The sequence below is a fragment of the Lactuca saligna genome, chromosome 4 (assembly GCF_052625555.1).
Source record: "Lactuca saligna cultivar CGN05327 chromosome 4, ASM5262555v1, whole genome shotgun sequence".
In the NCBI taxonomy this organism is placed as follows: domain Eukaryota; kingdom Viridiplantae; phylum Streptophyta; class Magnoliopsida; order Asterales; family Asteraceae; genus Lactuca; species Lactuca saligna.
This window is the reverse complement of record NC_136420.1, coordinates 137,164,254-137,176,367: the sequence shown is the minus strand read 5'-3', so window position 1 is coordinate 137,176,367 and position 12,114 is coordinate 137,164,254. Positions and strand designations below refer to the sequence as shown.

The 12,114-nt window shown below is 40.8% G+C and overlaps 1 pseudogene; it reads left to right on the top strand.

The window, feature by feature from the left end:
* Positions 1-11,115: 11,115 nt before the first annotated feature.
* On the top strand, positions 11,116-11,520 carry LOC145040190 (putative mitochondrial protein AtMg00820 pseudogene; annotated as a pseudogene).
* The last annotated feature ends 594 nt before the right edge of the window (positions 11,521-12,114 follow it).

Here is a 12,114-nt window from a genome sequence, read left to right as displayed (position 1 = left end):
ACATGGTGGTGATCTCCGCCACAGTCTTAGTGGTATACTGTAACTCCTCAAACTCCCTCACAATCCATTGCACCTCGATGGACGGTGCAAAATCCAACTCAAAACGCTTAAAAACTCCTCCCAAGACATCTTAGAAACTCTGGTTGACCCCACCTGATGGGTCACCTCTTGCCACCAGTCCCTGGCTCAATCCCTCAACATATTGAAGCAAACCCCACCTTTGCCGCCTCGGGGAAAGAGATCATGTGTCGGGCATTCTCCATGTCTGCTACCCAGCGTCGACTAACTATAGGGTCCCTGACCCCAAAGAACTCGGGTGCCCCGCACACCTTGAACTCCTAGAACAAGGGAGTTTGGGTCCCGACCTGGCGTGTGGCAATCTCGGCTTGGAAGGACCTGAGTCTCTCCTCCATGATCTCCATCTTCTCTTCTGTGATAGTCTCGAAAATCAACAGGGTAGCGTCAACAACACCCATCGTACCCTCAGTCGCGATACTCTCGCGTAACCTCTCTTCAATGGGCTCAGTAGCATAGCCCGACCCAGAACTGAATCCTGATCCTTATCTTGATCCCCTTTACTCTGTATCATGTCATCACCATACTACACTGAAATATCCCAAGTCATAATGATCAGGATGTTCAAAAAGGGAATCCTTCCACATCAGTTCTCCTTAGAGCTTCCAAATCTAACATTAGTTCAGGCACATATCATGTGCTTTTAGTAGTACGGGCCAAATACTACCTTTCACACCTACTTGTACCTTCCCCAAGGCTCTACCTCATAACTCTAATTCATCCCAAAATATAACATATTTCACAAACTACCACATGACTCAAATCCTAGGATATCCTACGATTTGCTCAATCACATCATACCAGAACTCAAATAAATCATAACAGGTTGCCTTATGCATGAAAATATACACAGAACATGATCAAATAGACTTTCGAATAATAGACTCTACCCTAGAACCACAACCATACAAGAAACAGGAAATAAGGTCAAATCTATCATTCTAAGGCTATAACACCCTAACCGTATACAATTTTCAAAGCATACACATAGCAAGATTCATACGATTATCACATTCAGAGTGCATGTCATGCCATCTTGCCGGGCTCTTGCCCTTATATCCTAAAGTAATGGAAACAACCAACAGACTGTAAGCTAATGCTTAGTGAGTTCCCCAGAGCATACCCCACATAATCTACATAACCATATAATCCATATCAATCATACAGGACATGCATATAAACATATAAGGATGCCCTGGAAACCCTCCCGGGTCTTACTCCGGGTGCCCTGGAAGCCCTCCAGGGTCTTAGCCCATTGCCTTGGGAATCCCCCGAGGTCTTAACTAAGGATGTCATGGAAACCCTCCAAGGTCTTACACCTAGTGTCTCGGGAACCCCTCGAGGTCTTTACTTAGGATGCCATGGAAACCCTCCAAGGTCTTACACCCAAGTGCCTCAGGAACCACCTGAGGTCTTTCATGCAATTACCACAAATACAACTAGCATACCACATAATAAATAATCAAGTAGCACATAACATAACAATAATGGCCTGGCCTTGGTGCCTTCGAACCACTGGTATGGTGATGAGACTCCACTCTCAAGAAATGTTGAATTGAAAAGATCCAATCCCAATCACATCCGAATTAACAAAGATACCCTTAAAGTAAAAGTTGGTCACCCCAGGTTCAAGTCAAAGTCAATAGTCAAGGTCAACATTCCATGTTTGACCCAACTCATCAAGTGCATACGGCTACTCATCGAGTTTCTTCAGTATTCAGAAAGCTAGGACAACCCTAGCCAACTCGTCGAGTTATCTCACCAACTCTCCAATCTCACTCAGTATCCAGAAGGCAGGCAAACCCTATTCGACTTGTCAAATTTTTCCCTTGTTGCACACGTTCATATTTTCTTTCGATTTTAGGGACTCTAATGCTCATATCTAAATTCCTAATGTGACTTAAAGGATAAAGTTTCCAACTTTATCCTTTGGTACCATTCCAAACGTCCAAAACTCTTAACCAAGTCTTTTAAACCTAAAAGCTTAACCATTAAGCCCAAGACCTTAGAGATCGGGAACCCAATCCTTTTAGAAAAGGTTCTAACCTCAACGACGTCCCAAAGATTAAGGCTTTATGGACATGCATGTCTTGAAACTATAATGGCCCCAAAAGGAGAATTATGCCCTAACTCCAAAGCATGGCATCAAGACTAGATCTAAAGTCAGATCTAGCCCATTGAGAGACACTCTTGCCCTGGAGATTCATAAAGTTGCATGCTTTATGAATCCCATGCATGCACAACTAAGAATGAGGAAGGATGAAGGGAGAAAATCCGAGATATAGCTATGTATGTACATAAAAAACTGGGTTTTGAATACTAACAATAGTTTAACCCAGTGCCAACACGAATATTCTTGCCAAATCATTGCCTCTTACTCACCAACTTCTCCCCTTCTTTCTCCAAAGTGCCAACTAGCTCATAATATGTAAGGAAATAGGGATTAGGGTTTGCAATATCGATATTAGGGTTTGGGGGGCTGATAAGGGTTTAGCCTCTATGGCTTAAGGAGATTATATAGGGTGCAAACCCTGAAAATTAGGGTTTTCCTTTCTAGCATTTACTCGTCGAGTTGGGGCTCCCCAACTCGTCGAGTTGAGTCCTTAAACCCACATCCAAAATAATTGCTACATGACAAGTTGGAGTTCCTAACTCATCGAGTTCCAGTCCAAAACCCTAAAATATTGAAAAATAAATAATACCTAGACTAAGCGTTACACGATTGCTGCTATGAGATGGATCTCTGATGTTGAGGGATGTTTTTACACTTGCTCTTGTCCGGAGAATCTGACGGTTCGTTTCGCACTAAACCTGCTTTGCTTGGGAGTGGAAGTTTATGATAGTCAATAATTATATTCTAGAGAATTCTACAGTGAGTTGGGAGAGGTTTATTGAGAGGGCCTTGTTTTTACCTGAGCATGTGTCCACAGAGCAGACACGTTTGAGCCGATATTTGAGCATTCTGAGGAGGGATATCTATGAGTTTGTGGCGAAAACTACATATTTGATATTTGCTGAGTTATAGACCAACATCATAAGGAGTGAGATTGTGTCGTAGACCCAGGCTATGGAGGAGAAGGAGACATATGTGAGAGATAGGAGACTAGTACAGTCACAACCAAAGACTAAGCGGCCGAAGCCCGCCAATTAGAGAGTCGGACGCCACAAGGGCCACACTTGCATAAAGTGCGACAAGTGACATGAGGGACCCTGTCGGTCAGGATCGACCTGCTACTTGTGTGAAAAGGAAGGGTATTTGGCTAGGGATTACCCCCAAGGGATTTTGGCTTTGCTTCAACTACAACAAAATGGGCCACATGAAGGTCGAGTATCCTTAGCTTTCATCTAGGGCGGTTCAGACTCCATCCACCGTGACCCTGTATATTACTGATGACCAACAGGGGAAGGTGAAGGCACCGAGGGCTCGATGGAAAAGATTTTGGTTGACAATAGAGGAGGTCCACACAGCTCCAACATTGTGGCTGGTACTTTTCTTGTGAATTTTGTGCATGTGCTTGTATTGTTTGACTCGGGTGCAAGTCGATCTTGTATGTCATCATCTTTTCATCACGCTTTTAGTATCGCGTGAGAGATGTTGAGATAGCCCTTGAGTGTCTTTATACCTGATGAGAATCCAGTCTCTACTACTGCTATCTACCATGGTTTTGTTTTAGAGATCGTCGGTGTTTATTTATCTTATAGATCTTATCCTTATTGCGATGGGAGATGTTTGTATGATCGTGGGTATGGATTGGTTGAGTGAGTTTTGGGATCTGATTGACTATGAGCTTTAGATGGTGATAGTTTGAGACCTAGCGGGGGAATGTTTATTATCTATGGTGAGGATAATAAGTCGGGATCAACCTTCTGTTTTGTCGCGAGGGCAAGACAGAGTTTACAACATGGGTGTATGGGTTATCTGGCATATGTAGTGGGTACTCGGGTTGATGAAAAAGGATCAACTTCCATTTCTGATGTTCCTATGGTACGTGATTTTCCCAATGATTTTACGAGGATTTACCGGGTGTGCCTCCTGTGAGGCAAGTGGAGTTTTGGATCGATCTGATTCCGGGTGTGGTGTCGATTACCAAGGCACCGTTCCGTCTTGCATCTCCTAAGATGCAGGAGTATCCTCTCAGCTTCAGGAGCAGTTAGGAAAAGCATTTCTTCAGCCAAGCAGTTCTCCTTAGGGAGCATTGATCCTTTTCTTTAGAAAGAATGATGATTCACACTAGATGTGCATCAATTACCAGGAGTTGATCAAGCTGACGGCGAAAAATTGTTACCTATTTCCAAGGATTGATGATTTTTTTGACTAACTTTAGGGTGCATCTAGGTTTTCCAAGATCGATTTGTGTTCTGGATACCATCAGTTGAGGTTGTGAGAGGAGGATATTCTGAAGATAACCTTTCGAACTCAATATGGGAATTACAAGTTTGTGGTGATGCCTTTTAGGCTCACTAATGCATCGACGACGCTCATGGATCTTAGGAACCGAGTGTGCATGCCTATGTTGGATCGATCGGTGATCATTTTCATCAATGACATTCTAGTCTATTCGAAGACCAAAGAGTAACATAAGGAACATTTACATGAGATTCATGGGGTATTGAAGACGGAGAGGCTCTACGCCAAGTTCTCCAAGTGTGACATCTGGTTGCGCGATGTTAAGTTTCTAGGACAACTCATGAACCAGAACGGTATCTTGGTCGACCCAACCAACATACAGGCGGTGATGTAGTGGGAAGTGTCGAGATCACCATCTGAGATTCACAGTTTCCTCGATTTGGAGGGATATTATCGGAGATTCATTAGAGACTTATCCAAGATTGTTGTTCCTCTCACCAGGTTGACAAGGAAGGATGTTATGTTTGGTTGGGGGCCGAAGCAGCGTGCATCATTTAAGAGTCTCCACCAGAGGCTTTGTGAGGTGCTGGTACTTTCCATCCATGAGGCAGTTGAGGATTTCATATTCTATTATGATGCCTCCATTGCAGGGTTGGGTACTGTGTTGATGTGGAGGGGGCATGTGATTGCATACGCTTCGAGGCAGCTGAAGCCTCGCGAAGCGAAGTATCCCATGCATGATTTAGAGTTGGGGACGGTGATGCTTGCCCTCAAGATTTGGCGCTACTATTTTTATGGTGTTTGGTATACCCTCTACATGGACCATAAGTGTCTGAGATATCTAATGGATCAGCTTGTTGGAACTTGAAAGTGAACCTATAACAATCCTAAGATTGCCTTTCAAAGTACTTGTGTTTCGAAACAAAAATGATCCTGAGTCAAATGAGAAGAGTGGTCTGGAATCTGTCCGGACCGGAAGAGTAGAAGATGAGAAGCTGAAGGCATTCCAGAATGATCCTCATGCTCGGAATGGATGCTGATCCAGAGTCAATGTATTTTGTCTTTATGCATTTATTAAAGTTTGTCTTTGCATTGATGAGACATTTCGTAGGACTTAGACTTTTTTAATATTAGACAATCAGAATGTCATAAACATTTCTATTGTTGAGGCCTATATAAGTTTTCTAGTACATTCATTGTAATCTTCACTCCTATTTATTGGAGCTTTCAATGCAAATTCAAAAATGGATCATTCACTTAACTTTTGGCTTTTACTAAGTTATTTCAAATCTCGTTCAAACATTATTCTTGTTCTTCATTTATTAGCTTTACCTTGATCATTTATTCTCATTCTTCATTTATGACTTTATCATTTGCTGAATATATGAACTAAGACTTGACTGATCTTTCCAGGCTTGACTAAAACATTTATTAGCAAGTAGACATTGATCTTAAGCATTCACTCAAGGTTTGAGTTCTCAAACCTTCTCCTAGTGCATCAGATCTAGTTTTCCTCTCAATTGGTATCTAATCTTGAGTGGTTGTCCTTTGAATCCATAAGAGCATATTATAGATGGTTTGAAATTACCTTGGAATTTCAACCATTTATGTGTTAAGGATAAAAGTTCTTCTATATATTGCTTTAGCTTGAAGATATGTTAACTTCAATGATTGCTTCTAATCCTCAGCAAATGATTTCAATGCAAATCGCAAATAGTGTGGGTGGCCCTACACGTGCCCCATTACTAGTTGTGGAAGAATATGATCACTGGAAAGTTAGAATGGAAAGATTTTTACTAGCCAAAGATAAAGGTGAAGAAATCTGGAGATCCGTCAAAGAAGGTCCTCATGTTCCTATGAGAATGGTTGTGAGAGATGTTGCTGCTCAGCTTATGGGTCAAGATCAAACTCGTCCAACTCCTCTAACTGCAGATGATATTGAGAATCTGCATGCTGATCAAGCTGCTTTATCAGAAATGGTGTTTGGTGTTCCTCTTTCACTCTTCGAGCACATCAAATTATGCATATCAGCCAAAGAGATTTGGTACACTCTTCAGGACCTGATTGAAGGTTCCGAAAATATGAAAGACAAGCGCCTCACCTCAGTTGTTAACGACCTCAATACCTTCACTTCCACTCCTGGTGAATCAGTGGCCTCAACCTCTAACTATTACCGAATCGTGGTCAACAATATGACTACTCATGGGATTGTCCGAACTCTTTCGGAGTATAATCTCAAATTTCATAAACAGTCTCGACAAAGGATGGGGATATGTGAAATATTGTCTCCAAAGCAATGGTTCATTAAAAAAGTTAAAGCTCTATCAAATTTTGGATGAACTTCAAGGAAACGAGTCTAATGTTGCTCAAGCCATAAGGGAACTCTCCCGGAGGCCCTCTTGCCTTTGTTGGTTCTTTCGAACCAACCATTCCAAACTTATCTACTTCTGATCCCTTCAAACCCATTGCTACATCTGTTCAATCATCCGCACCCATATTACCCACACAAATCTATCCTGTTAATGATTCTGAAGCCATGAACTCTAAACTCCGTTTCCAACATGAGTTTGCTTTACTCTCAATGAAATACAAATGTCCTTTCAATCCCTCTTACAAACCATATCAAAATTGATTCCATACTCCCCACCACAACAATCCTCAACCATACTTAGCTCCAGAACCTAAATCAATTTTGGAAAATCCTCCCGCATACAAACCAAACCTCTATAAGCCATACTCTACTTCGAAATCTTCTCAGAATCCCAACTCGGAAAAACGAAAAAATGTGTGTCATAACTGTGGACATGTAATCATTTTGCTAAATATTGCCTGGCTGATGCTCCGCAGAAACCAAAAGTCAAGGACTCTGCTTACTATGTCCGAAAAGCCCAAGAGATGGTTGAAAGTGCAAAAGCCTTCGTAACAACAGTTTCGAGAGATGATGAAGGATATTGGTCATCCGGGGATGATGATGACATGGTAACCAGAAGGAATATGTGCTTGATGGAAAGTCAAACTGTTGTAGGTGATGAGGGGTATTGGTCATCTGGGTCAGAAGATGAAGATGATGTTGTTGAACCTCAATATTGCTACGTGGCCACTAACGATCCACCTGGATGAAGCCTCATTCAGCAGGTAAAATCTATGATCTCTGATAATAATTTTGACTTGTCTCTCTGTAAACCTTATCTAACCTAGATTCAAACAGATATGAACACCATCTATAAATCCTATGAGTCTGCCATAGACGTGAGTGAGAATAAGGAATGTGAATTAAATCGTATTAGGTTACGTTTCGAGGATAAAAAGTTAAAAATCGAGTCTTTAGAGTGTGAACTTGTAATGTTAAACGATGAATGTATCATTTTAAAAGACAAATGTGAAATCACCTACTCTGAACGAAATGTTTTGATTTCTGATAACAAACATCTCATGGCTAAGATAGATGCTTTGCATAATTCCATAGACATATTTGAAGTGGACATTCAGATGACTCGTAATTTTCATCATCCATGGTCTAAAGCATCTGGTCTCGGAAGCGAGTTTCCGAAACCAATTGCTAGTCCTTTGAAGTAATTGCAAAATTTGACATTCTTGGGAGAGGTTCCGAACATCAAAAATTTGGACACCCTTGTCTCTCCCTTTTCATCACTTCCTAAGACCACAGACCATTTTGAGTCCCTAATTCCTGAGTTCCAACCAATTATTGTCAAGCATCCTGATTCCACGCTTCTTTCGCATCTGATAAACCTAGACCTGAAGCGGACCACAATATTTCATCACAGTGTTTCAAATTGCATAGATTATGTTCCTAGAGATAATCATCCGAATAACTATGTTTTTGAAGAAATCATTCTGGTGACAATTGAAACTGTTACCTCTGAGTTTTCTTGGACATCCTTAGATGATAAAGTCAGAAATTCAAGTTGTGTCTCCTCTTATTCTTGCGAATCGAATTCCTTAGTCATCTCAAAAATGAAATTAGTTCCCATTAATCCTAAGTTTAGTAATCCATGCGTAGGACAAACTTCAAAATCCTCATCTCACCCTAAGAGAAAACCAATGCTGAATAGGAAGGATATTGAAGATCCCAATGTAGAAGCTCGAAATGCGCATAAAAAGGAAGTTAAGACTAGACAAAATTCCAGGTTCATTGAAAACTCCAAAAAGAGTGTATCCCGGAATTCCCATGCATCACCTCATAATCAAAACTCCTTTACTCCCTCTAAGATCCTCAAAAGACCTTGTGAACCTCTCGGTCATGTAGAACTAAAGAAGGTAGTCAGCTCTACTCAGCCTAAATCTCGTGCGACTGACATGACTGTCCAAAACACTTCTCCTTCGACTGTTCCATCTGTTTTTATTGCTAAATTTGATGGCACAATTTTTAAACCCAATCTTTTAAAAACCAATGGGTCATCAAGAAAATCCACAAATGCAAAGAAAACAAATTTCTCAAAATCTTTATAGTTTGTGTGGAAAGTCAAATCTATAATTGATGAAACAACAATTTCGGAGGTTACAACTGTTTCCAACACTCTAGAAGTCAAAGGTCCGAAGAAGATTATTCGCAACCCTTAAGTCATTGAATATGACTACTGGATAAATGAAAAGACATTAACCTTTTTTCTGTTTCCGAAGAGTTCAAAAAATACCACCCAGAAACACAAAGTTGTTCCTAAGTCAAAATCAAAGTCCAAAACCTGTGCCTACGTCCCAAAGTCTAATTCAGAGCCTAAAAACTCCATTACTCACTAATTTTGCAGGCACTTTGTGATTTGGAGCAAGAAACAATATGGTATATTTATAGTGCTTGCTCCATGCACATGATGGGGAAAAAATACATTCTGTGAGATCTAAAGCTTTCTCCAAACGCTGGTTACGTGACATATGACAACAAATCTATCTCCCAAATCCATGGTCATGGGATTCTCACCAATTGAAACTTTTCTATCTCAAATGTGGCTTATGTAGCTGATCTGAAACATAATTTGATAAGTGTTGCTCAGCTCACTAATTCAAATCGACCTGTGGAAATTTGAAAAAAGTACATCTATGTAATGACTGAATACCGGAAAGAGTGTTTAATCAAGTCGCTTCGCAACAAGAACATGTACCCGTTGGACATCAAGATGATTATTGGCAAACCATAACTCTACATTGTCACCAAAGTTGTTCCTAATGTCAGCTGGTTATGGCACCGAAGGCTAGCTCATCTAAACTTATGGTACATGAATGATCTCGTATTAGGTGAAATGGTGAGAGGTTTACATCTTCTCAAATTCAAAAATGATTATTTGTGTGTTGCTTGTGAGTGTGGTAAACAATCGAAGAAGGGTCATCCTTTTATCATCAAAAAATCCATTTCAGAACCATTGGAGCTTCTACACATTGATCTTTGTCAACCATCCACTGTAGAAAGTCCTCATCATAAGAAATACATGCTTGTGATTGTTGATGACTTTACAAGGTTCACGTGGATCTTCTTCCTAAGGCTAAAATCTGAAACAGTCTCAGAGCTCATCAATTTTATTAAAGGAATAGAAGTTCTTATCAAACTCCCAGTTAGGAGAGTCCGAAGTAACAATGGATCAGAAGTCACTAATTCCACCATTGAGAAATTCTTCACCGAAAAAGGAATTGACCACAACTTCTCAGTTCCTTATATTCCTCAACAGAATGGTGCAGTCTAAAGACACAATAGAACTCTCATTGAAGCTGCTCGATCCATGCTGAACTTCACAAATCTACCACTCTACCTTTGGGCTGAAGCCGTATCTACTGCCTGTTTCACTCAAAATTGGAGTATCATCAATCAATGCCTCAACATGACAACGTACGAAGCAATGAATGGTCGGAACCAACTATCTCATTTCTGCATGTTTTCGGATGCAGGTGATTCATCAAAAACAACCGTGATCAGCTTACCAAGTTCCAACCTAAAGCTGGTGAAGTCATATTCCTTGGGTACTCCTCAAAATCAAAAGCTTATAGAGTTCTTAACCGGAGAACTCGTGTTCTAGAAGAAATCTTTGATGTTACTTTCGATGACAATTTCGTTCTGAATTCTGGCCCAACCCATATTACGATTCACATTATAGAGTCCGATGCTCCTCTGCCAGGATGTCCGAACCCGCAAACAACTCTTGAAGTTGACTTTGAAACTCTCTTTGGTCCTTCCGAAACCGCCCTTGATTCAGAATCTCAAACAAGGCCAACTTCCAATCCAATCTCTCCTTTGGAAGCCCCTGTTTCGCAAGCCATCTCTGGTCCGATCCCCAGCCTCCCTCCATTTGATTTCGAACCATTTCAACCTTCTCATGTTGAGGGGGAGAATGCTTATCCCTCTCTTGATTCTAATGTGGATGGCTTCCAAGATGCAACTGCTGATTTCGATGAGTCCATTCCTCTCAACATTGATGAAAATGAAAATTTCTTTGATTTCCCTTCTGATGATGATGTCAATCTCTCTGGTTCAGAAGTTTAGGGGGAGCATCATCCTCACATTCAAACCATTCAGGGGGAGCAAATCAATTCTACTGTTGATATTAGGTCGACAGCATCACAAGAGCTCCCAAGGTTACACGTCTGGACAAAGGATCATCCTCCGAACTAAGTAATAAGAAACACTAATGCTAGTGTATATACTCGTTGTACTGCAAAATGAATGTCATTTCTCAACATTTATATCTATGGATGAACCCAAATCCATCAAGGAAGCATTAGAGCATGTTTACTGGATTACAGCCATGCAAGAAGAACTGGTAGAATTTGGCCGAAATGAAGTTTGGACTCTCGTGCCTCCTCCTCCGAATCATCTCATTGTCGGTACGAGATGGGTATTTCACAATAAGCTAGATGACACAGGACTTATTATTCGAAATAAAGAAAGATTGGTTGCAAAAGGATTTACACAGATAGAAGGGATCCACTACGATGAAACCTTTGCTCTTGTTGCACGTCTTGAAGCCATCAGAATCTTTCTTGCTTATGCTGCTCATACAGGAGTCAATGTTTACCAAATTGATGTTAAGAGTGATTTTCTTAATGGTGAACTCGATAGTCAAGTATACCTTCAATATCCCCTGTTTTGTTAATATCTCCTTTCCAAACGACTGTTACAAACTACGAAAGGCTGTCTACGGACTCAAGCAGGCTTCTCGGGCATGGTACGAGACTCTCACTAATTTTCTCAAGCGCTCCGGTTTCCAAAGAGGAATTCTGGATCCTACCGTGTTCTGAAGATCAAATGGAAAGCATCTGATGCTGGTTCAAATTTATGTGGATGACATCATTTTTGGATCTACGTATTCATCTATTGTTGCTGACATTGCTAAACTAATGGTCAATCGATTCCAAATGAGCATGAATCAGGAGTAAAGCTTCTTTCTTGACCTCCAGGTCAAACAGACTAATCGATGAATCTTCATTCACCAAGAGAAGTACATTCCGGAACTCCTCAAGAAATACTCAACAGATACATGTGCCTCAGCCAGGGTACCAATGGGTTTCGGATACAAGATCTTTGCCAACCCTTTAGGTGTTTCAGTTAATGAAAAGAAGTACCGTAGAATGATTGGATCTTTGCTCTCTCATAGCAAGTCGTCCGGATATCATGTTTCCTACATGTTTGTGTGATAGATTTCAAGTCAACCCAAAGATGTCTCATCTCTTGGCTGTGAAACAAATTT